Raw genomic sequence first — 23,915 nt, forward strand, 5'->3', positions numbered from 1 at the left:
TCTCGTGCAGACTGTGCGTCGCATGCTTCGTGTATTCTTTTTTTTTCGAATATAACCATGAAAAAGCGGTGAATGAACTTCGTTTGCCGCCTCTGTTTTCGGGTATTCATCTCTTTTAAGTGGAAAAATCTTTTTATTTTTTTTACGTTTCATCAAAGGTTACTGCAATATCACAATGGACTAAAAAAACTGCGTTGATTGTATTCTTTAATTAAACAATTATTTTCGTTAAAATTGAGTCGTACGAAAAAGTTTGGTTCATTATAAGCTGTATATCGCAGGTATCGACACAAAAGTACAGAGAAATCGTCACAGGAGAAAGAACTGAGGTGATCTAAGCTTCAGTTTGTTAAATAAATCGCGTGTATGCGCGTCGTTAGTTTTCATAAATACCAAAAAGAGCCATGAAACGCGGTTGCGAGATGTTTTGATACGTTCATGGTTCTCAATAAAACACAGCGAAAACGCCGCGCTTAAAACTTAAAGTATGCTGGAATCTATTCTGCTTAGCATATACAGGGTTTTTTAGCCAGAATATTAAAAATATGCCGACACACGAAATTACGACACAACCATATGCATGTTGCTCACCGTTGCCTGCAGTTAGTCAGACACTTTCTGTGTTCTAAAATACCGTTTGATTAGATTTATTTAATTAACTAATTTTTGAACGAACGAACATGGATTAAAAGTTTCTATGAGAAAGTTGCACATCCGTTTGCAAAACGTCTCAGACAGTTTTGAACTTTATATCTGTTAGGTATTAGCATTTTTCTTCTAATTACAAAAACCCGTGAAATACAAAAAAATACCTCGTGACAAACACGCTCGTGCGCCAGGGCGCCCAATCATTCTAGTGCTCCGCATATCATCAAGCTGCCGCTTCCTCATTCGTGCTTCGCATATTATCGATTCCCAGTTTACGTGGGATCTGCCCACGTTTTTCTTGTCTGTTGAGACATTGTTTCTACCAATTCGTTAATGCATAAAAATTTTTCAGGCGTGCAAGGTAAGTAGCAGAAACCTGTCTGTATAATTACTTTTAATATTCAATACAAGTGTCATGAGCTGCACGAGAGTGTTGCGTGTGCGCCTATGTTGCCTTCGAGAGAGGAAATTGGCATGTTGCAGGTGGAAGAAAGATACTTTGCTCGAAAGAAGACAAATGCCCACGAGCACGCTCGGGGCCGGGGGCGATGTTGTGTTATCAAAACGATAGCGCGACAATAACACTGATGTCACTGCATTGTTGAATGGTGGGCTGAGTGGCGGTGCATACGCGTTAGCAAGCAGTGTTCTATTGAAAACCGCCGCGGATGCCACACATGCATTTGTGACGACATGTCACTTCTGGCAGCCGTTTTTATTAATCCTGCTATCATGCGTTCCACCATGCGTTCGTGTCATGACTGCCGCAATGCGAGCTCAGAACAATCTCGTGTGCCCGAGAAGCTTCGGTCATCCTACCTATTACATTATTCCTACCTATTCCATCTTAACCCTGGTACATTATCCACGAAGAATTCGCACCTGATTGATTTGATTGATATGTGGGGTTCAACGCTTCAAAACCACCATATTGACGCAAGGTGAACGCAGTATTCAAACTACGCGCGCTAGTTCATGCGCCCCCCCCCCCCCCAAGAGATCAGCGGCTTTATGATCAAACAAGAAAAGGCCGTGACGGCGCGCGCTTCCTCAGCACGGGATTTTGATGAAGAAGAAGTGGACCACCACTCGAGGGTTTTTCTCTCTCGGAGATTGATCCCTTTTTGCTGATCGCCTGTTACAGACGCCGCTACTTTTCGGGCACAAGTTCGCCCCAATAAACAGTTATTCGTACACCATTTGGATTGTACGTAACAATATGATTATGAGAGACGCCGTAGTGGAGGGCTCCGGAAATTGCGATCATCTGTGGTTCTTTAACGTGCACCCAAATTCTAGAACACGGGCCTACAATATTTTCGCCTGCATCGAAAATACAGCCGCCACAGCCGGATCAGCAGCCAAGCACGTTAGACCACTAGACCACCGCAGTGGGGCGGAATTCACACTTCAAATGCATTTGTTAATTACAATCACACCTAGATGCCTCGTCGATCGCAAACGCAATTCTTCAACCTCACGCTCGTCTTATTTACTACTCAAGTGGGATCTGGTATCTGGAATGTCCATGTTCCCACGGGTATGCACCTGAGGCACTCTCGTACAAATGGGATGAATGGAATTATTTTATACGGGGAAGCGGTAGAATGCAAATTCGCATGCGTGCAGCACCAGAAGGGTCTGTGCGATACAGCCGAAACATCCTGCTATTACTCGAGTGTACGCGTGCAATCTATTCACTCTAACGCTCTCATTCGCTATCCTTAACACTACTTTTTACGTTGCCTTAGCAACCTTACCTTGTACACGGTATCGAAAAAAACTGAAAATGAAACTGCGTGTGAGTGGCAAAAGCAAACGTAGTGACAAGCGCAACTGTTTCAACCACTCGCGGACGGTGGCTGCAGGTGACGTGAAAAGCACTTGGCGGTGTTTCAAGTTGAAGTAACACGTTCAGCTTTTTCAAAATGGAGAGGTTTCTAATAAAAGAAAGTTGGTTCAGTTTACATTACTCGTAGCCGAAATCTCGAAAACCAACATCAGTAACACGGCTGTTTTGAATCTATCCTTCGAGTGAATAATCATTGGCCCCATCGTAAACTTCTATACCTCGTGCTACAAATTTGAGCTGCGTCTACACAATTTTCTAAAGCATGAAATAAATCCTCTACTTGCTACAGATGTGTACAGCGAGGGGAACGTTGACATTATCGTCATAAAAATGAGATGAAACCGAGGCTTAACATTCGTGGACGGCGTATCTATTCATTTTGTCATTTGCATCCGGAGAGATTGCAGCAGATGAGTGGAACGTTGTAGGACTGTGGCTGTAATCAAGTTCAGTGCCCTAATATTTGAGGTTAACAGCACGAAAAGAACACACGGCAGCTGCCCCAGGATGTGAAGTTTCTTTTTAGTGGTTTTCAGCCTTCTATTGGCCCGAGGGTGCGCAAGATATTTAGGAGGGTAATGGGAGGCGGAACGGCTATGGCAAGCAAGAGGAATCCCTGTGTCTTCCTCTTCTGCATGAGCATCGTGTCGCGCACAAGAAACCAAGATTGCGAGAGTACAGAGGCCGCATCGACCATGTGGTAGACTATCTTTGGCATTTACTCTGGCTCCGGTCTCAATTTTAAACGAACCAACGTGGCTCTACAGGTGTTGTTCACACGTGCGGCCACATAATCCTTCTAGACTTCGTCTTCAAAACTTTGAGTCTAGGCTCCAAGTTCGCGGATGAGTAGAGGCAGACACCCAAAGAACTTCTGGTTGCTGTGCGACCGGTAGCGAACGATGCTCCACCACAAGACAGCGATAGCTGTGTCCCGGAAGGCCTGGATGTTCTTTTACGCGATAATCCGACTACCAATGGTGTGCCCATTGCTAAAGCTGCCGCTTACATACCAGACAATGAGCTATGCGTTGTACCTTCAGACAAAAAGAGAGTGTGCCAATGATTGTCCACCAAGCAGCCCACCAAGCAATTTCGTCCGTCTTTCGCATGTTCAAAGGCCCAAATGAGATCAAGGCCGAAAAATTTATGCTCCGACTTAGATCTGCCAGTCTTGTAGCGAGTAATTGCTACAAGTGATGACCTAGCCTTAAACATGTTCTTTTTTTAGCTATGACTCGCAAAAAGGGAGTGCCTTTAAGGACAATTGTTTCCGAAATGAATTCCTGGTAGAATGAACTGGGGGGTTTGTACAAGATAAGCTGAAGCTATTCTCTGTAGACGACCCCTTTAGAATAAACAACTCTGGAGAAGTCGTTAACTTTATATATGAGACCTTCATAACTTCCTTCCTCACAAAGGTTGGATAACGTGCATAGAAAAATGCATTGACGGTTTTCGAGTGCTGCCGTTTCAGAACACCGCATGTACGACGACTGCAGGGATCTTAGACCTCTTATCTCTGTACATTACATCAGCGTTTGTAGAACGAAACGAGAAGACGTACATTCATAAATAAGGTGTCTCAATCGGGTCTTCCATAGCACCTGTTTTGAGCGACTTGCACTTAGCCAAACTTGACAGGGCATTAAATGAAAGGCTTGGTGAATTATCCGTCGTAAAAAAGTTTTCGTTATGTGAACGATTATCTGATAATATTGAACTGTGATTTTAAAGTGTTTCATTCTAAGGTCTCGCAGGTGCTACAAACTTTTCGTTCATGCCTTTGTCCGTTCGTGGTCACGCACCAAACGCCGGAAAGGAAAAGCATCCTCTTTTTTTACCTAAATACTTCCTTCTCACAGCGCCACACGTGCTAGTGTTACGAGACTCGTTCCCAGAAACCTATTCTGGCATTCTCGTCAGCACATAGCAGACTTGTTGGCAGAGCCACCACACAGTCATCTTTGCAGAGCGCCTCAGGGAGTTTCTGCTATCACGTCTTAGAAGCCAGTCTTCTGGCACAGTCGAAGCGCCTAGAAAGAGAGAGGTAACCACGCTCTTTGCTCATTTCTGTGGCGGAGGCAATGCACAGGAAAAGGAAATGTATGGGCATCGATGGTAACAAAGAGGGCACCACAGCGAAAAAGCGGGAAAAGGTGGTGGTCATTCCGTATATGCTCTCTGTTTCACGACACCTAAAAAAATAGGACAACGCCTCAACTTAAAGGTGGTCTTCGGTGCCCCTGACAAGCTGTCCCAGCTGACAAACAGGACCTTCCTCGTAAAGAGCAACGGAAAGCAGTGCATGGTCAGGCACAGGACGCAGTTTGTCGACTGTGCGCTAGACGTGGTGTACAGAATCCCTTTGTCTTGCGGTGCTTGTTACGTGGGCCACACGGGCAGATGCCTAAACGAACGCTGATGGGAACACGCCAGTAACGTTCGTAATGGCAAAGATTGCTTCCTGGTACTGCACGTGAGCACGTGTGAGTGCACTCCACAGTTTGAAAAGGTCACAGTTCTGGAAAGTACCAACGAAAAGCACGCATGCATAATCTGTGAAGCTGTTCAGATATCGGGTGAAAGGGGAAAGTGGGTAAGCAAGCCGTCAGTTACTCTGTCATAAAGAGCTCTGCTTTCTGGGGTTGCGAGGTTCGGCGTTGTAGGTTCAGTGATTGTTGGTGTTTAGCTGTTTCGTGTTATTGCTTCTGGTTTCATTTTTTTTCACTGCTTCTACTGTTCACCCGGATATATATGAGAAAATTCTTGCCAATAAATGTTCAGTTGGAATTCATCGCTTATCACATCTTTTTTCTGTCCGCCGTTTGTTATTTTCGCGTTAATTTCAAGTATGCGCAACCAACTAGCTCCGTCAGCCTCTTCGTCAGTATCCTCAAGTGACAGGACACGCTACGACATCTCCGGCAAACGGCCACGTCAAAAATTCCTTGCCTTTGTTCTCTGCGTGGTTGTACGGTTGGCACTGCCAGATGGCAACGTATCAAGCATTTCGCTTTTCTTTGTTCCAACTCTTGCGAGCAACAGCAATGCTACCAGTCTTATCGCACGCATGTTTCACTTCGCGAGATACATAATTTCATTGTGATTTCAAGGAGACTAGCTCAAACACCATGATGGGCCGTGCTACGTTCTGAAAGAAGAGGCTGGGTGCCCCACCATGGTGGTCTAGTGGCTAAGGTCCTCGGCTGCTGACACGCAGGTTGTGGGATCGAATCCCGGCTGCAAAGGCTGCATTTTAAATGGAGGCGAAAACGCTGTAGGCCCGTGTGCTCAGATTTGGGTGCACGTTAAAGAACACCAGGTGATAAAAATTTCCGGAGCCCTCTATTACGGCGTCTCTCAAAATCATATGGTGGTTTCAGGACGTTGAATTCCACATATCAATGAGGCTGGGCTGACGACGTTTAGCCACACACAAAGCAAACCTGACCATGAAAAAAGAATGTATTCATATCTGAAAACTCTCACGCTTGTCGACACGGAGTTTGAACGTGAAAGGCCATTCATGTACAAAATGTTTAGCGTCCGCTATGGTAACAGCATCCTAAAAGAAAAAAAAAAACTGGGGCCTCCCGATTCCGACATGGGAGCAGCGAGTAGTGAGCCGAGGGACCCGGTAGGTCCTTCCCGGCTAGTCACTCAGGACTTCGTTTAGGTTCTTTGTCCGTCTGTCTAAATCCAGCGCTTACTGTTGTGCTAATTCTGCTACAATTAAGCGCTAATCATACTGCTAATATAGCGCTCACGTAGTCTTGCCTATGCATTGGTGTAGTTCTAATCTTCGGCTAATGTCCTTTTTGTGTAGGTCTTGGAGTAGTTGTAAATACTGCGCCTAAAACGCAGCTCCACTACTATGAAAAGTAGGAAGTGCGCCGCGGGGGTGCGCTCCTACAGACCGGTCTGCACGGGCAACCCAGAGATTACCTTGGCAATTGCGCACTTGTAGAATTGGTGGCGGTCTCTCTGGCATGGCGCAAATATCAGTGAAATCTTTCAGTTCGCTGAGTTTCTCGCAATAAGAGGCAAATAATTGTGAATAATTGTAGGTTATTTCTGTAGTTTGTATCATTTTAGACCTTCATGGCTTATTTCGCACTAGCTCTAATATATTTACAGCTTTGTTTCAGGCTTTTATTGACCACTACGTGACCATGAGACTTGAGACAGTGGAGTGAACGACAAACCGGGCAAAGAAAGTGTTATTCTTCTAAAAGAACACTGGGCAGTCATGTCTTATAACAATTCAAGAATCACCGTGTCTAACCCCTTCACAAATAAGGGTTATGCTTTGAGCACGTTGAGGTGAGGGGTCAATAGATAGCAGAAATATATCGCATAAAACTGGCGTGACTCAGCTATTTAAAACCAATAGTTTTTATTTGTTGGTAAATCTATTAAATAAAAAACAGAAAAGTTATCTCTAATGCGATTCCAGCGATGGTTCAAAATCACTGACTGTTATTCAAATGTCGCTCCCAATAACCGTTTCATGATTGCTAGTAATGCATCAAAACACGGCGTTCAACACTGTAGAGCTAGTTTTCAGTGAGTTTTTTGCGTGTGTGTTTGTGCTTGTTCTAGGCAGAGATCTGTCTCGACAAAGGTCCTATGCGACTTTTTTATAGCTTTAAGCTCAAATATGTTGAAACGTCTACAGAGATATGCGATAGATGCCGAACAGTAGCAAATGAGACATGCTAGATTTTTTACGCACATTTTTTTTTACTATTAGATGCACATATCTCTCAAATTCGCATACCCAGCAAGCCTTTATTTTTTTATTGCGTGGTTGTGGGAGTGGGCCATCTTATATGGCAAACTTTCCAGGCCTTGAAGCATGCTTACTAGAAGAACAAGCAAAAAGCAAACAACGACCGAAAACTATAAAGTCAAATGTTTGCCGCTCCATAAGCAGCCTCATTACTTGCCCGATTCGATCTATGTGCACTTTCTACTGGCATTAATTATGAATCGCAGCGTTCCTCAGTTTCTTTTTGCCCTTTGCTTCAGCAGGTAATAGCGAAAGACAGGGCACGCATCGCTTATTCTAGCTCGCAGCGCTGGCGTGCACGCCATGGTGGACGCGCTACCGGTGCGGGGCCCCTCGAATGCCCCGGAAATCGATACGGGGCCTTTGCGATTCAATTTTAGCAGGGAATGCTTCCTTCTCGGCATCATTGCCATGAAAGGCTGCGTTAAGCACACTGTAGTCTCCCTAAGGCACTAGACTGTTAATTGGGATCAAGCCTTCGCGGCTGGTCCAATCATGATCCACAAAACTTCCACGAAGCTAAATATTCTCACTTGAGAGCTGAATTATTGTGCAACTCTTGTGAACTTGTTGGTTAACCAGCACGCACGCATTACCGTATGCGGAACCTTTTAAGGTAAATACAGCTCAAGTGTGGCTACTCAAGATTGGGCGTCTTTTTTTTTTTTGCCGGTTTTGCTGGGCGATTTAGTACATATTGATGATAGAATGATTCTCGCAGAAGCAACAGAGCTTTGGCAATTTAAAGAATATTAGGCACGAGTTTAATTCACTACATCTAGTACAGCCTTGTCATTTCGGCAGCCAGGTTCTCTTCAGCGTGGTAACCAGCTGCAATTTCCCAGGCATAAACGGAAACTTTCTTTAGAAAATTATCAGAAACGTGAACTCACACAAGCGGATTCTTCTTCAGACAAACAGCGAAAGACGGCAAAGATGACGCCATGTCGCGTTAGGCTTCAGCCATAACAAAAAATTCGGCAGATATCACGTACCATGGGAATCAACGCATGATAAGCATGCAGGGGGGAAAGTGACTGAAGTGTAATTTGTTGTACTGGAATGACGCTAAACATACGTACTCGTGTTATTGCGCATAAATACATGTTTAGCAGTCACATATGTTTTATATAACTAGTTGTTTACAGCTGCGTAACGATGCCAAGAGCAACATGGGTATTACCAACACCAGACATGTTAAGCTCAAACGTAGAGCTTGTACTATATTTCAGGATGGTTAGTCGGGAAAAGGCTGCGTAGACAAACTTCGGTTGATGGCGCCTAACTACAATTGATGCTAACCCAACGTGACGTCTCAGTCATTAGAGTAGATATGCAATGTTTATGAAATTCGATGGATAGCACTGCAACCACAATTGATGTTTCATCAAAACTACGCCTGCATGGTGTCTTGTTACAAAGCAGTTGCGATACCTGGCGTGACTCTGTGGTAGAATATTTGATTACCAGGCAGAATGCTTGGATACAATTCCTCCTGAGACCATTACATTGATACGTTGAGTTCGTCGTGTCAACGCTGCCAATGTCAATCTTTTCTCAACTCTCTCGCACTTAAATTACTAATGTCTCTTCTCGCCGTTCCTAGGTAGATATAAGCTGCCAATCACTTGTGGCACATATCCGCATACTGCGGCCTGTCGCATGCGGGTATGTGCAACACGTGTTTCGAGTAAAGAGTTTGGTGTCCTACGCAACGGGATTTTCACATTATTCAGGTCACGACCAGGCAGACATAATTGTTAAACCCTTTTATTATCCCATGTTGATGTTAGTCTACCCGAAGGAAGTGATCACGAGAGCATCCAGACGTAGGCGACTAGATTGATTGATTGATTGATTGATTGATTGATTGATTGATTGATTGATTGATATTTGCCAAGTAGTGATGTCTCGTGATGACATTGTGCCACGTCATAGCGGCGTTACTGTGATGTAATGCAGTGACGTCATGACTTAATGTTTGTTTATTTTGCATGACTCACGTTGCATGACGCGCAAGGAATGACAACATGGCAATACCATATTATAGTCTATCACCCTGAGCTTCCATTCATAGTGCCAGTGAACCTTGTAAGGCAGTCGATGAAGTTGAAGTGCAACAATATTCTTGTATGCTGTATTGGGTGCACATTAAACCAGGTGGTTTAAAATGGCTACATAGGACTCAAGGTGTGTAAAATTACTGTACATGGTCCAACTACAGCGTCCTGCATAATCATATCATGGTTTCAGCCTATTAGTTTTCTATAATTTAGGTTTTTCAATCACTCAGCATTATCGCCATGCCTCAGTATAAGTGAGTTCGTAAAACTTATTTATTACTATGAAAACTTTGTTCGACTGCCACTTACACCGCATACATTCTTTCAACATTCGTACGGCTGTAAAGACCCCACGTTGGCTCACTGTGAATAGCTCGGGCTGCTGTCGGCTTCCTTAAAACTATTCGCAGCACATAAAATATAAGCAAGCATCACAGCGTTACAGCCACTATTACTGCATTTGCGGGCGATAAAGAGCTACTTGCAGAGCTCACTGTACACACACGGTGGTTTCGCTAAAGCGGAATCCGCTCAAGAAGAACTGCGAGCTTCAGTTTCGATTGACACGTGCTACATAGCATAGAAATATATTCATTTTCGGTCACGCAAACACTGACGATGGCGCATCACTTCACGTTATGTCGGTGGCTCACCTAGCATAAAGGTGAATGTGAGCATTGCAGCTTTGCATTACGGCAACTACATTCTTCTAGTTATCCCTTGTGTCAAAACCTCAGTTATTACACCATTCTTCGACACCGTTATATCTGACATTTGCTACGTGGATGATGTGACTGATGAAATCCGCTTAGTCACGGTCCCGGCAGGCGCTTTATAACGAGCCTGCATTTATAACGAGTCGTTCATGCTACTATGGCACCCAGCTGAAGAAATAATAAACATTTTTGCAACTTCACACTGGTGCTACCAAGTCTGAAGAAACATCGGAGCTGAGTGGCCTGCCTTTCTTTATTTTCTCTCTTCCTATCTGTTTGTTGTGAAGTTTTTTTTGTAAATGTCACTTTCTTTCTTTTTTCTTTCTTTTTTTCTTTTTTCTTTCAGTATTGGTTTATTTCTGTTTTTTCCCTTACTTTTTTTCTCATTCTGATTTGTTCTCTCTTGTCTTTTTCTTTGCTTGTTTCTTTCATTTTCTGCCTTGCCCTCTGTTATATGTATTTTCATATCTGTTTCTACCTCTTTCTATCCCTATCTCTCCAGGCATCTCTCTCTTTCTTGGTTCCTCTTAATTTCTCTATTTCATTCACTGTTGGTCGTCTTCTGTTTCTTTCTTTTCTATCTATTTCTCTGTGTCTTTCTTTATCCATGTCTCTCTGTCTTTCCATGTCTTCATGCTTTTAGTTTGTCTATATTTTTCTCATTCTTTCTATTGTTCTCTTTATCTCTATCTATTTTCTTTTTCTCGTTCTTTCTATATATTTCTTTCCCTCTCTCACGTATTCGACGTGCTACACTTTGTCGAGCGAAGTTCTCGGTTAACACTCGACCTGCTATACTCGGTGGAGAGGCTCACCGATCTCGTATGGTGCATACTCACATGTTTTCTGCGGACACCAAAGTTTTTACGACCGGCTTAAAGAGCTGCGCTGTTAAAAATACACATATTCACTGTCTACATTGTAGCAGCAGCACTCCAAAGGCCTCTTCTCTAACGACAACGTAGATGCCACCGTTGCGAACAACATTGGGCTGAGGTCAATTATTCAAGCGGGAGCTCTTTCTCGGCCTTTCGGAACAGCCATTGTGTGCATGGGCCGCATCACTATCGCGCCAGGTTCAGGAGTCGAGGGTCGCAAAAGAGAGGAAGAAAATCCGGGTTGATGCAAGACGCAGTAGAACGCGAGTGCGTTTTCATGCTCTACAGCCATGGTAGGCGAACCATAGGGGGGGGGGGGGGGGCAACCACAGCTATGTCTTTCGGTTGACGCCCTCAAAGTCCTGCCTTCGGCAGTTTCGGTAAAAACGTGTAACGGAGGATGCTGTTGTCAGAAACCCCTAATTTATTGCTTGAACAAAAATATGTTGTGCTGTCTTCGGGCAATCTCATACAGTAAGTATTCTTCGCTACATGTGTTTACGTACAGTACAGAATCTTTCGGGACCGTTACCTATACCGACAGACGAAATAAGAGAACGAGCCTGCAGCAGCGATGAGTGCAACTACATGAAGAGATAAATTGTTTAAGACTCACGAACAAAAGGTGAAAATATGCGCGAGCATAACGGTAAATAAGTGTGGACAAGTATGTAATGTTTGGCTTTTCCGAAGCGTTCAATTAAAAGTGGTTGATGTTAGTTTTCTAAATTTGTAATAGTCCCTGCAGCGTCTCTGTAATTTTCACACGTTCGCAATGAGAATCTATAAACACCCCGTGTAACTGAAGATGCTGGATGATTGAAGTCACTTTTTCTAATTAAAACTAGAACATAGAAACTATCGGCACATTTTCTTCTTTTTTCCCCACATATTACGCAGTGCATACGAAAAGAAAACGAAGAGCTTTGTGCTCACCCCAAAGTAAAGAGGTCATTTTCACTAACGCGAAAGTTTTATCGTTATCAAGAAGGGTTTTTTTTTTAGCCTCCCTCACTTCAATGCATTACGTACCCATCTTGATGGACGAAAGTGTCTTCATCGAGCTAGGAGAGATAAATAAACTCTAGAAGACCTAATCCTCCGCAACAATGAACCTGGAATAAATGAGCAGATGTTACACGTTGCTGAACAGCGTCGCCCGTGGAAAATTAGTGCAGTGCTGCGAGTCTCTCCTCTTTTTTTTGTGCGTCTCCCGTTGCGCAGGCAAAAATATTGGAAGAAGGACCCTTTCTCAGTAACCAAATAAGTGATGAAGTTTAAAACCTGACAACAATACCTCCCTTATTATAAAAACAAGTCACATCAGTATAAAAAGTCATATACCAGAGTTTCCACAGTGAAACTACAACAACAGATCGATCAACGAAGCTTTGTAGTCTATGCTCGTCACTGATCAAAACATTTATCGAGTACCTACATGCACTATGCTTTAAAACTCCATACGTCAGTGCATCGAAACAATCAATCAAACTACATTTTCAATATATCGAGTTTCATGTGGCGTAAACTAATAATCTCAGGGGTGCGCATATCACCTATATTATTCAATGTAAACAGAAAAAGAATCTCGATGCATATTACGGGGAGAAAATCTCTCAGCAAACGCCCCAACCTTCTTGTTCACTTCTTTCCGACCTTCTCAGTAGTACAGTCTATAACAGATAAAGTTTAGTTCCCGGTGCTGAAAGCCACTAAGTTTTCTTTCAATCACACATTAAAGTACCATTTGCCTCATGTAACAAACCTGCATTTAAGGGTCCCCGTGCGAGGTTTGCAAACGAAGCGCGGCAAGACGTACCCGTAGGAAGAACGCGGGGTCCGGAGGACGTTGGCCGAGTGCGCAGGTCGTTGGCTACAACAGAGTCTCAACTGGGCCAGTGGCCGAATCGACGCAAGCACGTGGGCCACGCGTGCCGAACTGGGAAGGAGGGGGCTCCTGGAGACTCACGCTATCAGTGCGTGTACATAACGCTAAGTGGCCCGAGTTCCGTGTCACTAGCCAGAATCTACCTGTTCGCTTCGATCGCCGAAAAAGCCGGCGAGAATCGTTTGCGCCACGATTCTGGGCCGCCTAAAAATAGGAACCCGGCAGCGGGGCCCAAACGTGGGGTCAACGGCCCACCTGTCCGCGCTTTGGTCGCGACCGACCCCCCCCCCCCCCCTCCCACCGCCACCCGCCTGCACCACGGACCGCGGCACGCCACGCGGCCGGACCAGGGGCGGCGCAATAATAGATGGACCCGGGGCCCACCTGCGGCGCTGACACCGGAACCCGTTCCGCTGACGAGCATTCCGCACAGCTATAACTCCGTGACTCCCGGGTCCTGACGCCGAAAGTGAGCGCAGTCTTTATGGTCCGCTTTTCGGGCAGATAGGGCCGAAAATAAATCACTGAATGTATATCTGATTTTTTGGGGTGGGAGGGGTCCAGACAATTCCATAGCGTAATACTTTATCCTATTTATGTCTTTCATGTCGAGATCTAAAGCGATACAGCTGTCGCCAACTGAAAAGGAGAACAACGATGCCTGATTCTGACCATCCGGGGCAATGCGCGTCATCGTTCTCGGTCTATCCCATGCATTGCGGTACCTATTATGCACTGCAGTAATTAAAAAGTTCATCTATCTACTGCTACCTATAGCGTTCCGCAATTTTTTACTCGCTGTTTATACACTTGCGGGCTATATTTTACGTTGCGTTGTAGAGCCAACGTGTAAATAAGCAGTGATGACATTTTTGTAAAACAGTGTTCGTTTTTCAGTATTCCTTCATTCGTTTTTAAGCTTTTCTTTATTCACGGGCTATACTTTACAAAAAGTGATGCGATTAGAAATGTTTTAGAATGTTTAGCGTTTTACGATCTTTTAGCTTTTGTTTCCTTTATTGAAATTAGTATCACAGGCTACTAACGGCACCAAGCTATCCTTTAGGTTCATTAACAAGATTTCGTTTTCTTTTATTATTTTTCTTGCTGGCATATAGTATTCCTTAGATCAGTGGGTCTCAGCATGGAGGTTTCTGGAACCCCTTGCGGACTGGTGAAATGGATGAGGAACTTTTTGCAATGAGAGGAGGGGGCACAAGGCGAGAGAGGAGAAGGCGCCATAAATTCGATCGGCATGCAGCGTGAAATAGGTGCCATTTGCTTCTTCCTGGCAAAGAATGGTGAAACTAAAGTGTTACGCTCATTTGATTTCCATAGCTTGTCCGTAAGTTGTGCGGTGTGCAGCCACAATAAACCCCTTCTTGCTTCATTGGCTATACGCAAGCCTCGAGAAAGCGTATGTCGTGGAAACTTGCAACAAAAGCTTTGCAGCCATCTCATGAAGAAAAAAAACACCAACTTCTCCACAATGCAAAACCATTATGTAAGGAAGCATACAAAAGAAAACAAAATCAGTAGGGGCCATTGTCACTCATTTGTTTTTTGTTCGAGGATGGGTTTTCCGGAAATCCATAAATGAATTCTCGCTCCCACTGCCACCTACGGGGTCTGAGGACTCCCATTTGAGAACCACTGCTCCAGAACATATTGCTCCAGAAGATACGCACTATATCGGTTTTCTTTCAAAATTCATGCATCTATAGCGATTCCTAGCCTGAAAGAGGTAAGCAGTGCAAGAAAGACCATCTGCAAGCGACGCTCGCAAGATCGAGTCATAGCGTGGCGTTGCTTTATTTAGTTAGGTTTTGTCATCAAATGTAATAAGTCTCGTCAGCGTGATGGAGCGTCCATTGGAAACTAGTGAACGCTAAATTTTTAAAGTTTGTGCGAGCAATGAGCGCGTAGGAAACCACTCCCCAGAGCCATTAAACTAAACAAAATTCTTTTTTACGGTTCTTCCTCATTCAGTATTCTTTTTTCTTTTGCAAAAAAGCGTATTTTTTTCATTCTATTCAACTCATCCAGCACATGTGGCATTTCTAGCACAAGTAGTGTTCCTAATCATTGTTGCTAATAGTTTACCTGAAGAAACGACAAAAAATTAGATAATCAAGAACCTGCCACAAATGCTGCCAAAAGCATGACTTTGTCGTTGGCATATTACATTGTAATTTCGAGATATTCTATAACTAAGTATGTGTTCTAACGCTGAGAACTGTTGCCACTCATAAATAATTTTCGTTTGTATTTGTCCGCCTTGTGCATAGTCACGTACTTTCAAGAAATTGATGTGATAGCAGATTAATATATACATTATATTGAAATCAGCGAATGCGATAAGCTACAACTCCTGACTAATGTCTCGGTTACCATTCGACATTAGTCATTTGGCCATACTTCTTTTATGCATTACGTAACAAAGAAGTGTTTGTTCATTTCACAGTAATAAAATATCTAGACAGAGACGACCGCACAACATACCAAACTCGGCGTCGAGATATAAGTGATCAGCAAGTAAGCCTTTCACTTTTATAGTATACACCTCTAATAGCATATTTACAACCTTTAACTAAGGTCAATGTTTTAGATGATAGTTAAAACTGTGAGCACTTATTCTGTTTTAGGGATCTCAAGATATGATCTTGCCAGTAATTAGAAACATGTAGTTTGCAAGAATAACATTACATCAAAAGAAATAAGCCAGCCATGAAAAACAAAACAAATCTGGACATGTATTCATAAGAGCATATTACGTTAGAATTTTTTTGGAACATCGGTGAACCCAGTTTTTTTTAACTCACACGTACACTCACGCTGGTCTCTAGCAGTAGTTTAACAAATAAACATTTACTCGAAAAAGGAAACCCAAGACGCTCATAAGCTTGACATTCGTAGGGGAGAGAACTGTGGGCATCTGATAACAAAACAAGCAAAATCAAAAGGTCTATATCCGCCTTTTAAATAAACCATGCCGCCAAACAACTGCAGCGAGTTGCACCTTCTAATTGAGTTTATCTAAAAATCACACCTCTTTTTGCGATAGCGAAATTAAAGCTACATTACACATTGACCCTAGCTGTCAATGTCTTTTTTTTTTTCATTTGGCATGCGTCAGTTATTTCACTTTGACTATGCTTCGCCGCGGTGGTCTAGTGGCTAAGGTACTCGGCTGCTGACTCACAGGTCGTGGGATTGAATCCCGGCTGCAGCGGCTGCATTTTCGGTGTAGGCGAAAACACTCGTGGCAGGTGTGCTCAGCCCTCCACTGGCTTTGGGATGATGGCTTTGGGATGTTTAAACCCACATATCAATCAAAAATCACTTTGACGTTTTGTGGTTGTGCTACTAATATTTGGTATCACTTCTATATTTGTCGCATGCCCCTCATTCTCGCCCCTAAGAAATCATGGAACCATGTAACGTCCATGCGCATCTGATGTTTCTTTTTCGGTTAGATGTTTGTTCATTAAACTGTTGCTAGTTCCCGGCGTGTGTGGTCACCAATACTTCTCTTCTTGTGCACGTATCTTTGAAGACTGTTGTCGTCGGTTATTCCAACTATGCACAAACAGGCCTAATACCATACTCTTCTACGCTGGAATTGTTACGTAAGAAAAAAATTCAGCCAATCAGAATTCTCGACATATCATTAGGAAGTGGAGCAGGTCAATAGCTCTTACCAACTGAAGGCTTCCCGAAATCGGCCCCTCGCAATCGCACGTAGACGAATACAAAAATAAAAGATGTTATACCTCTCAAAGTTTTTAGTTTGTAAGCATTCTGTGTTTCTGGAAAACTTTTTCGCAATTCACGTGTCGGGAATCACGGTTGGTGGAAATTTATCTCTCACAACAGTATTCGCCGAAGTAGCTTTCGTGAACACCAATTTTATAAGCGGTAAACGGATGGAGCGAGAAATGTAAAACAACAAACCGATTATCTAAGCAGCACTGATAGCCACAATAACGTCATAACGGCATTCATTATTAACGTAGGTGTAAATAAAGTCAGAATTCTGCTCTGTGTAAATAAAACAGACAAGCTCATAATGTACATTATGAGAGAGAGAGAGAGAGAAAGAGAGAGACTTGAAAACATTTCCCTTTCTTTTTATACTAATGCCTCAACATCCTCTTAAATGCCATCTGCAACTTTCGAGCTATATTATTGCTTCCTTTTGTTACTTTCGAAGCAGATATCGGGCAAAAGATCACAAGAGAACAAATATTACCGAGATACAAACAGGCTTGCTCCTCTGGATAAAATCGAGTTCGGTGTTATCTTCAAGGCCAGTGGAAAGATAGGGTACGCGTCAGGCACTAAGGGTCTTTCCTTTTCGTTTCTCACTTTTAACATTTGTTGTAAACGACAATACTTGGTGCTGAACATCGGCAAGAATTTAACTTCAAAGGAAGAGGACATAGACCTCGCAAATGCTCGTTTTGGACTAAGAAGACCATCACACGCTGCTAAAATATGCCTTTGCATGTGCCGCGTACATGAAGCCGCCTTGGAATTTGATGCAGCTCATACCATGTAAATATTGCTTATGTTGTTGTTTGATAAGCTGTGCCCTTTATGTGCTCATTTAGAACCTCGCTAATTCGGTCGATTTTCTCGTTTTTTTTTTTTTCGAGCAAATGCGGGAACGCAAACAACTGTGTTTGCATTGCGAGCACGCTGTTGGCGAGGCGAGAATTCAAATGATGCACAAGTACGCACATCTGCGTCATTCGCGGGACCGTCGCGCTTCTCCCTCGTTTTTCGGCGAGAACGAGTGCGCCTGAACTTTGTTGTTTCTGCTTGCACCAATGGCTTATGCTGAACTGAGTGTTTATAAAACATGCACCCATGCGTCCTACTCGGAAGCGGCCGAGAGAGGTAAAAATACGAGCCATCAAAACTTTTTCGGGGTAATATGACTGCAGGAAAAAAACCTGCGCGCAAACTACAGCATCAGTTAAACGCAGAGTGTTGTAAAACAAACATCTCTATAACTACAATGTGAAAAAGCAGCCCATCTAAAAAAAAGTCAGAGAGAAGAGAGACGTGATCTAAGCGGTTAGACTAATGTTTCCCTGATGATAATAATTACGCAAGAAACCAAGCGGTATAATTTATATCTACTAAGCTGAATCCCACCATAACTTTCTTCTTTTCTTGAAAGTTTTCCATTATTACTGTCTTCATTAAAGTTAAGTTCCAAGTGCGCCTCTGGTTAGTGCTTTTTTGTGTGCTTTCATCCCTGTAAAAATTTGCACTACCCACCACCTTGGATTTGTACCATCTATAGTGATGAAATAGCCTGTTAATTTAATGAGTGGGTGGTACCCACGCTATTTATGTGCAAGACATAGACACTCTATAACTGCAAGCTTTGCTAACATTATCGCTGTGGTTGGCACTTACTTTACGTACGTATGACATGCGGCTACCGTCAAAAGCTTGCTCGGATATACACCTCGTACTTCTAACGTCAACTAGATTATTGGTTACCTCCGTCTTTTATATAACTAAAATAACCATCTTCCGCTATCCTAAAGCGTTTCGCCCATTTTTTTCCCTTTCATAGATCAGTGTGCACTTCCTCAGCTTTTTCTCAAAGTTATTTCCTAACTTCTAAGTTTCAGTTCGGCATGCGCAAGTGTCGGTGTAGTACATGCTTAGTTCGACAGATTATGAAGTCCGTCAGATGAGTAGGTATTTTTCACTGTTTTTTTTTATCGGAAAGAGTGCACTTCTATTTCGACGGCCTGTGTGCACGTCTCGAATATGGAATAGAAGAGCAGCCGGTGGCCCCGACGATGTCAACATCTATCTTCCGTGCATTTCAAGAAGAAGAGCTTCCACATGTTTTTCTTCCTGGTTACGTTGTACGGCATTGCATGCGCGACTCAAAGTGCACTGTCTCTCCTCGTTTGCTGATGCTGCCGTCTCACGGTAATCATTCAGAAACGCTAAACCTGGTTTGACATTATAGAAGATGTATCCCTGCAGACACGGACACAGGCGAAAAGTACACAAGCACCATGTTTGCTTGACCTTTTCTCAATACAGAAACGATGGTTTTATATAAGTATGGCTAGGAAAAGGGGGACACAGTTTACTGATCCCTCAACAATTTAAGAGTCGCTATGCCCTGTATGGCCACAATTTGTGAAGCTTTCGACAGTCTCCTCATTATTTTCCTGGCTATACAGCGCGACGAATTTGGCTTATAGGATCCGCTGTTGCATCTCCTCAGTTCATTCGCAGTATTCCAGCTCGCACAAGTCTGCAACAGGAGAAGGTATTTTTAAGGCACTTATGTGTGGTTTACGCACAGGCCTGTGAACTGACAGGTCTGCGCCCGTGATTTTTAAATACTGCTCGAGACTAAGCGGAACCATCCTCAAGATGCACTGTGTTGAAATTCCACCCAACACGTTTTCAAAGCCATTACCTTCAATCTGTGTGCTACATGGATTAAATTGTTCTATAACATCGTTATTTTTTCACGATGAAGCCTGTATTTTAGTTGGAAAAAAATACGGGATGAAATCCGTCGTTATTGGGTGCAAAGCGAGCGTAGGGGCAACGAAAGTCCAAGTCAGGCAAAGAGAGCGAACACTGCATTCTGTCTCTACTATTATGAAATTCACCCAAATGAAATTACTTTTTGTTTTCCTAGGCTCAGATGTCGCGTTATATTGAATTGTATGACCTGCCGCTGTTGCATATTCCAGATTTTCAACTCCCTTTGATCTTGGACTTGTCTGCGTCGACAGTTACTGTTTGCACTTTGTCTTATTGCTTCAAATTTGCATTTCTATTTCACTTACTGAATAATGTCTCTTCTTCCACCATGGCAGCTATGTATGTACGTACGTTCGTGTGTGTGTGTGTGTGTGTGTGTGTGTGTGTGTGTGTGTGTGTGTGTGTGTGTGTGTGTGTGTGTGTGTGTGTGTGTGTGAGTGTGCGTGTGTGTGTGCGTGTGTGTGTGTGTGTGTGTGTGTGTGTGTGTGTGTGTGTGTGTGTGTGTGTGTGTGTGTGTGTGTGTGCGTGCGTGTGTGTGTGTGTGTGTGTGTGTGTGTGTGTGTGTGTGTGTGTGTGTGTGTGTGTGTGTGTGTGTGCGCTCGCATCTTTGTACATTTTCTCCTCTTGTGATGGAATTTATTCCATATTCTTCCCAACTTCGAGGCGCGGCTCTATTCTAACCAACAAGAACTGAAGCTAGACAAACAAAAAAGCGAACCTATTCGCGATTCGCCCAGCATGAAATTCTTAAAGCAGTGTGCTGGAGCTCGGCTCTCGGGATTAAATATTGAACTTAAGTTGAGCTTCATATTTCATCTTGGCAGTGGCAATAACTTCCAGCATGCCTCGCGTACGTACGTGCAGTTCGCGCAAGGAATATATAATTTTTTTTTTCGTTTGGAACGGCCTCTACTGTCCTGCAATCAGCTTTGAAGCTGAATGCACTCAAGAAAAACGTGCAGCTTTTTATATGATGGCCCTTATTAGGCAGGTGATAGCGGTTTTTATTTCGTATTTAAATAAGTACAGGACAACCTCTCATGAAAGTACATTTACGGTGGTTAATTATAAATCTTGTATGTATGAAGCGATCGGTCCTACTTATCAAAATGAAAACGTCCAAGAACTGATAATATTTGAACAGTATATTCACGTGTATATAGTGCACACAACGCAAAATATAGCACAGAGGACGTTTTTTGATTTCTTTGCAGCTTCTGGGGGAAGTGTACCAATTATAACAAAAAGGCAAAATTAATTGAGTTTGAAGAACTCAAACAAGGTACGCTCGTCCTGCGCTCTCGTGCTGTCTACTTCCACTTGCACCACGTGACCTGGACAGTTTTAAATGAGTTTTCTATTAATCTTGAGCAAACGAAATCGCACACCGCCAGTGGCGTGTCGAGCCCACGACCTTCGAATCACGCGTTTAGTGCTCTATGAACCGGGAAGCCTTCAAACAGCTGATTAAGGCGTGCGTCATGTTACCAGAAGCAACACTCCAAGTCCTTCCACGTGAAAGGCTGTTCATTGTGTTAACGTATATTCGAGGCGCGGCACCTACTCGCAGAGTAACTGTTGGGAAAAGAAAACGATATATAACGCCTGACACCAGAACCCAGCAAAAGCACATTATATGTTCGCAAGGTAGATGGAATAGCTGCCAGATGTCGCAGTGTAGACTTATCAGAACAGGCTGCACAAAGGCTTTTAACGCTCAAGCCACTGATGCCTGCTATCCACATCTACTAGTTTGCAGTATGCTACCTTCGAATAGCCCGCATACGTTATTCCGAATGGTTGACGGGTGGCCTTGACACCACAAACGTTTTTCTATCCTGATGAATATAATGTAACCCTATTTGAGAAATCAAGTTTTGGAAGTAATTACTCACCTGATCATCATGAAGTCTTATTATTTCATTTGCCGAGTGGGACTACATACAGTTATGAGACGTTTTCTCATATATATATATATATATATATATATATATATATATATATATATATATATATATATATATATATATATATATATATATATATATAATGGAGAGAAGTGTATACCTAAGGGCTCGTATTTCCGTGTTTTAACACAATATTAATGAGATATAACAGACAGTAATGCCAAGGAATGTACAGGGGAAGTTATTAGAACCAATAGAATGTAAATAAGAAGAAAGAAGAAAGAAAAGTGGATGAAAAAATTACCAGCTGTGAGCAGGAATCGAACCTACGACCTTCTTATTTACATTCCATTGGTTCTAATAACTTCCCCTGTACATTCCTTGGCATTACTGTCTGTGATATCTCATTATTAATGTGTTAAAACACGGAAATATATATATATATATATATATATATATATATATATATATATATATATATATATATATATATATATATATATATATATATATATAATATCTAGCAGACAATAATGCCAAGGAATGTATAGGGGTTGATTGATTGATTGATATGTGGGGTTTAACGTCCCAAAACCACCATATGATTATGAGAGACGCCGTATAGTGGAGGTTTCCGGAAATTTCAACCACCTGGGATTCTTTAACGTGCACTGAAATCTGAGCACACGGGCCTGCAATATTTCCGCCTCCATCGGAAATGCAGCCGCCGCAGCCGGGATTCGAACCCGCGACCTGCGAGTCTGCAGCCGAGCACCTTAGCCACTAGACCACCGCGGCGGGGACGGGAGGAATGTATAGGGGAAGTTATTAGAACCAATGTAAAGTGAATAAGAAGAGAAGTGGGTGAAAAAATAACTTGCCGTGAGCTCAGTGGTAGAGCATCGAACGCGTTATTCGGAGGCCGTAGGTTCGTTTTCTGCTCACGGCAAGTTATTTTTTACACACTTTTCTTTGTTCTTATTTACTTTACATTGGTTCTAATAACTTTCACTATAACTTCCTTGGCATTATTGTCTGTTAAATCTTATTATATTGTGCCAAGACACGGAAAAACGAGCCCTTAGGTATACACTTGTTTTCTTATATATATATATATATATATATATATATATATATATATATATATATATATATATATATATATATATATATATATATATATATATATATATATATATATATATATGTATATATGTATATATATATATATATATATAGAGAGAGAGAGAGAGAGAGAGAGAGAGAGAGTCCCTTGTCAAAGGGGGGGGGGGTAACGTTTCATCGCACTGCACCCTTCCCCCCCCCCTTCTGTTGGCCGAGTCAAAAGCACAAGATGCATCACAATGAGTGAAAAAAAAATAATGATAAAATGAAAGGACGACGTGCTTCATCATAATGGTAAACCATTGGACACTCGCTTTCCTGAAGTAATTATGGGAAGTAAATTGTTCTTAGAATGCCGCGTCATTTGTCATTGCTCGGCGTATCGGCCGACGACCACTTGAGGCGCGCAAATCAAGCATTTCTCGCTGCACCGAACTGGCTGCCTCAAGGTCTTGTGTTGTCATCTGCACCCTTTTCAGCATGTTTTCGTTCGAGCCTCTAAAAACGGCAACAATATGCTGACACGACACCTTTTAAAGCGTCATATAAAACATTTTTCAGCCCGCAATCGTGTTTGAATTTTTTTGTTGATTAACTGTAAAAAAATAGTAAATGAATGTAGGAGTGTATCACAAAAGCAACACTCGCAAGATTACATAAAGTTTCAAACCATTTTTCTTTTATATAATCTGGGTTATATTTAAACCAAGTGATGAAATAAAGAACTTATATGGAATAATGGCTCTGAACGATTGAGCAAAATGGATGACGCCAAATGCTACTACACGATGGACGTTTTTTAAAAACTGACACTTAAATAACACCCCTCTTAGAGGGAGAGAGAGAGAAATAAATAAAAGGAAGAGACAGGGAAGTTAACCTAAAAGAACTGGTTTGCAACTCTGTACGGGGGTGGGAAAAAGGGTCGGAAAGAGGATAGAGATAGAGAGATATAAAATAAATTAGAAAAAAAATTCACATGCGCACACATTCAGGGAGTTCCGATCGCAGTCGTTTGCACAGGCTGGTTGAACGCAAGAAGCGCAGGAGCGCCTTCACAGCCTTCTTCTGCGACATAAAGTCCTGTCGGTAGCGCAGGATTCTTTCTTCTGAAAGAGTCTGGTTGTCCAGTTCACCTAGTGCATTGCAGAGTGACTGGCTCTGCGAGCAATATTGTGGGCATTCACACAGAATGTGCCAAAAATATTTCGTCACTGCCGCAATGGTCACATGCAGCAGTGTCAGCCATTCCAATGTGGAACGCGTACGCATTGGTAAATGCGACGCCCAACCATAATCTGCACAGCATAGTAGCATCTCGTCAGCGTGATTCCGGAGGAATTTGAAGACTGAGAGTTGGGTCTAAGATACATAACGGTGCATGGATGAAACGTCACTCGTTTCATTGTGACGTGGTGCGCTTGCGAGCAAGCATGCGGAGTTTCTGTGCAGCGTCAGTTCTGGAAAGCGGAATTGATATTTGATCGCTTTCAGTATGGGCAGAAT

At 42.8% G+C, this 23,915-nt stretch overlaps 1 protein-coding gene across 2 annotated transcripts in view; it reads right to left on the minus strand.

Moving 5' to 3' along the window:
- LOC119176906 (uncharacterized) overlaps window positions 1-23,915 on the minus strand; it is a 566,139-nt gene that overhangs the window by 492,457 nt on the left and 49,767 nt on the right. Inside the window, exon 2 of one of the 2 annotated variants that reach the window (XM_075878065.1) lies at window positions 11,985-12,067. The exons of the other annotated variant lie outside the window; for it this stretch is intronic. The gene's annotated coding sequence lies outside the window, so the exon portion shown is untranslated. The remainder of the gene's footprint in view (window positions 1-11,984; window positions 12,068-23,915) is intronic. 2 annotated transcript variants of the gene reach the window in all.

This window comes from Rhipicephalus microplus, chromosome X (genome assembly GCF_043290135.1).
Source record: "Rhipicephalus microplus isolate Deutch F79 chromosome X, USDA_Rmic, whole genome shotgun sequence".
In the NCBI taxonomy this organism is placed as follows: domain Eukaryota; kingdom Metazoa; phylum Arthropoda; class Arachnida; order Ixodida; family Ixodidae; genus Rhipicephalus; species Rhipicephalus microplus.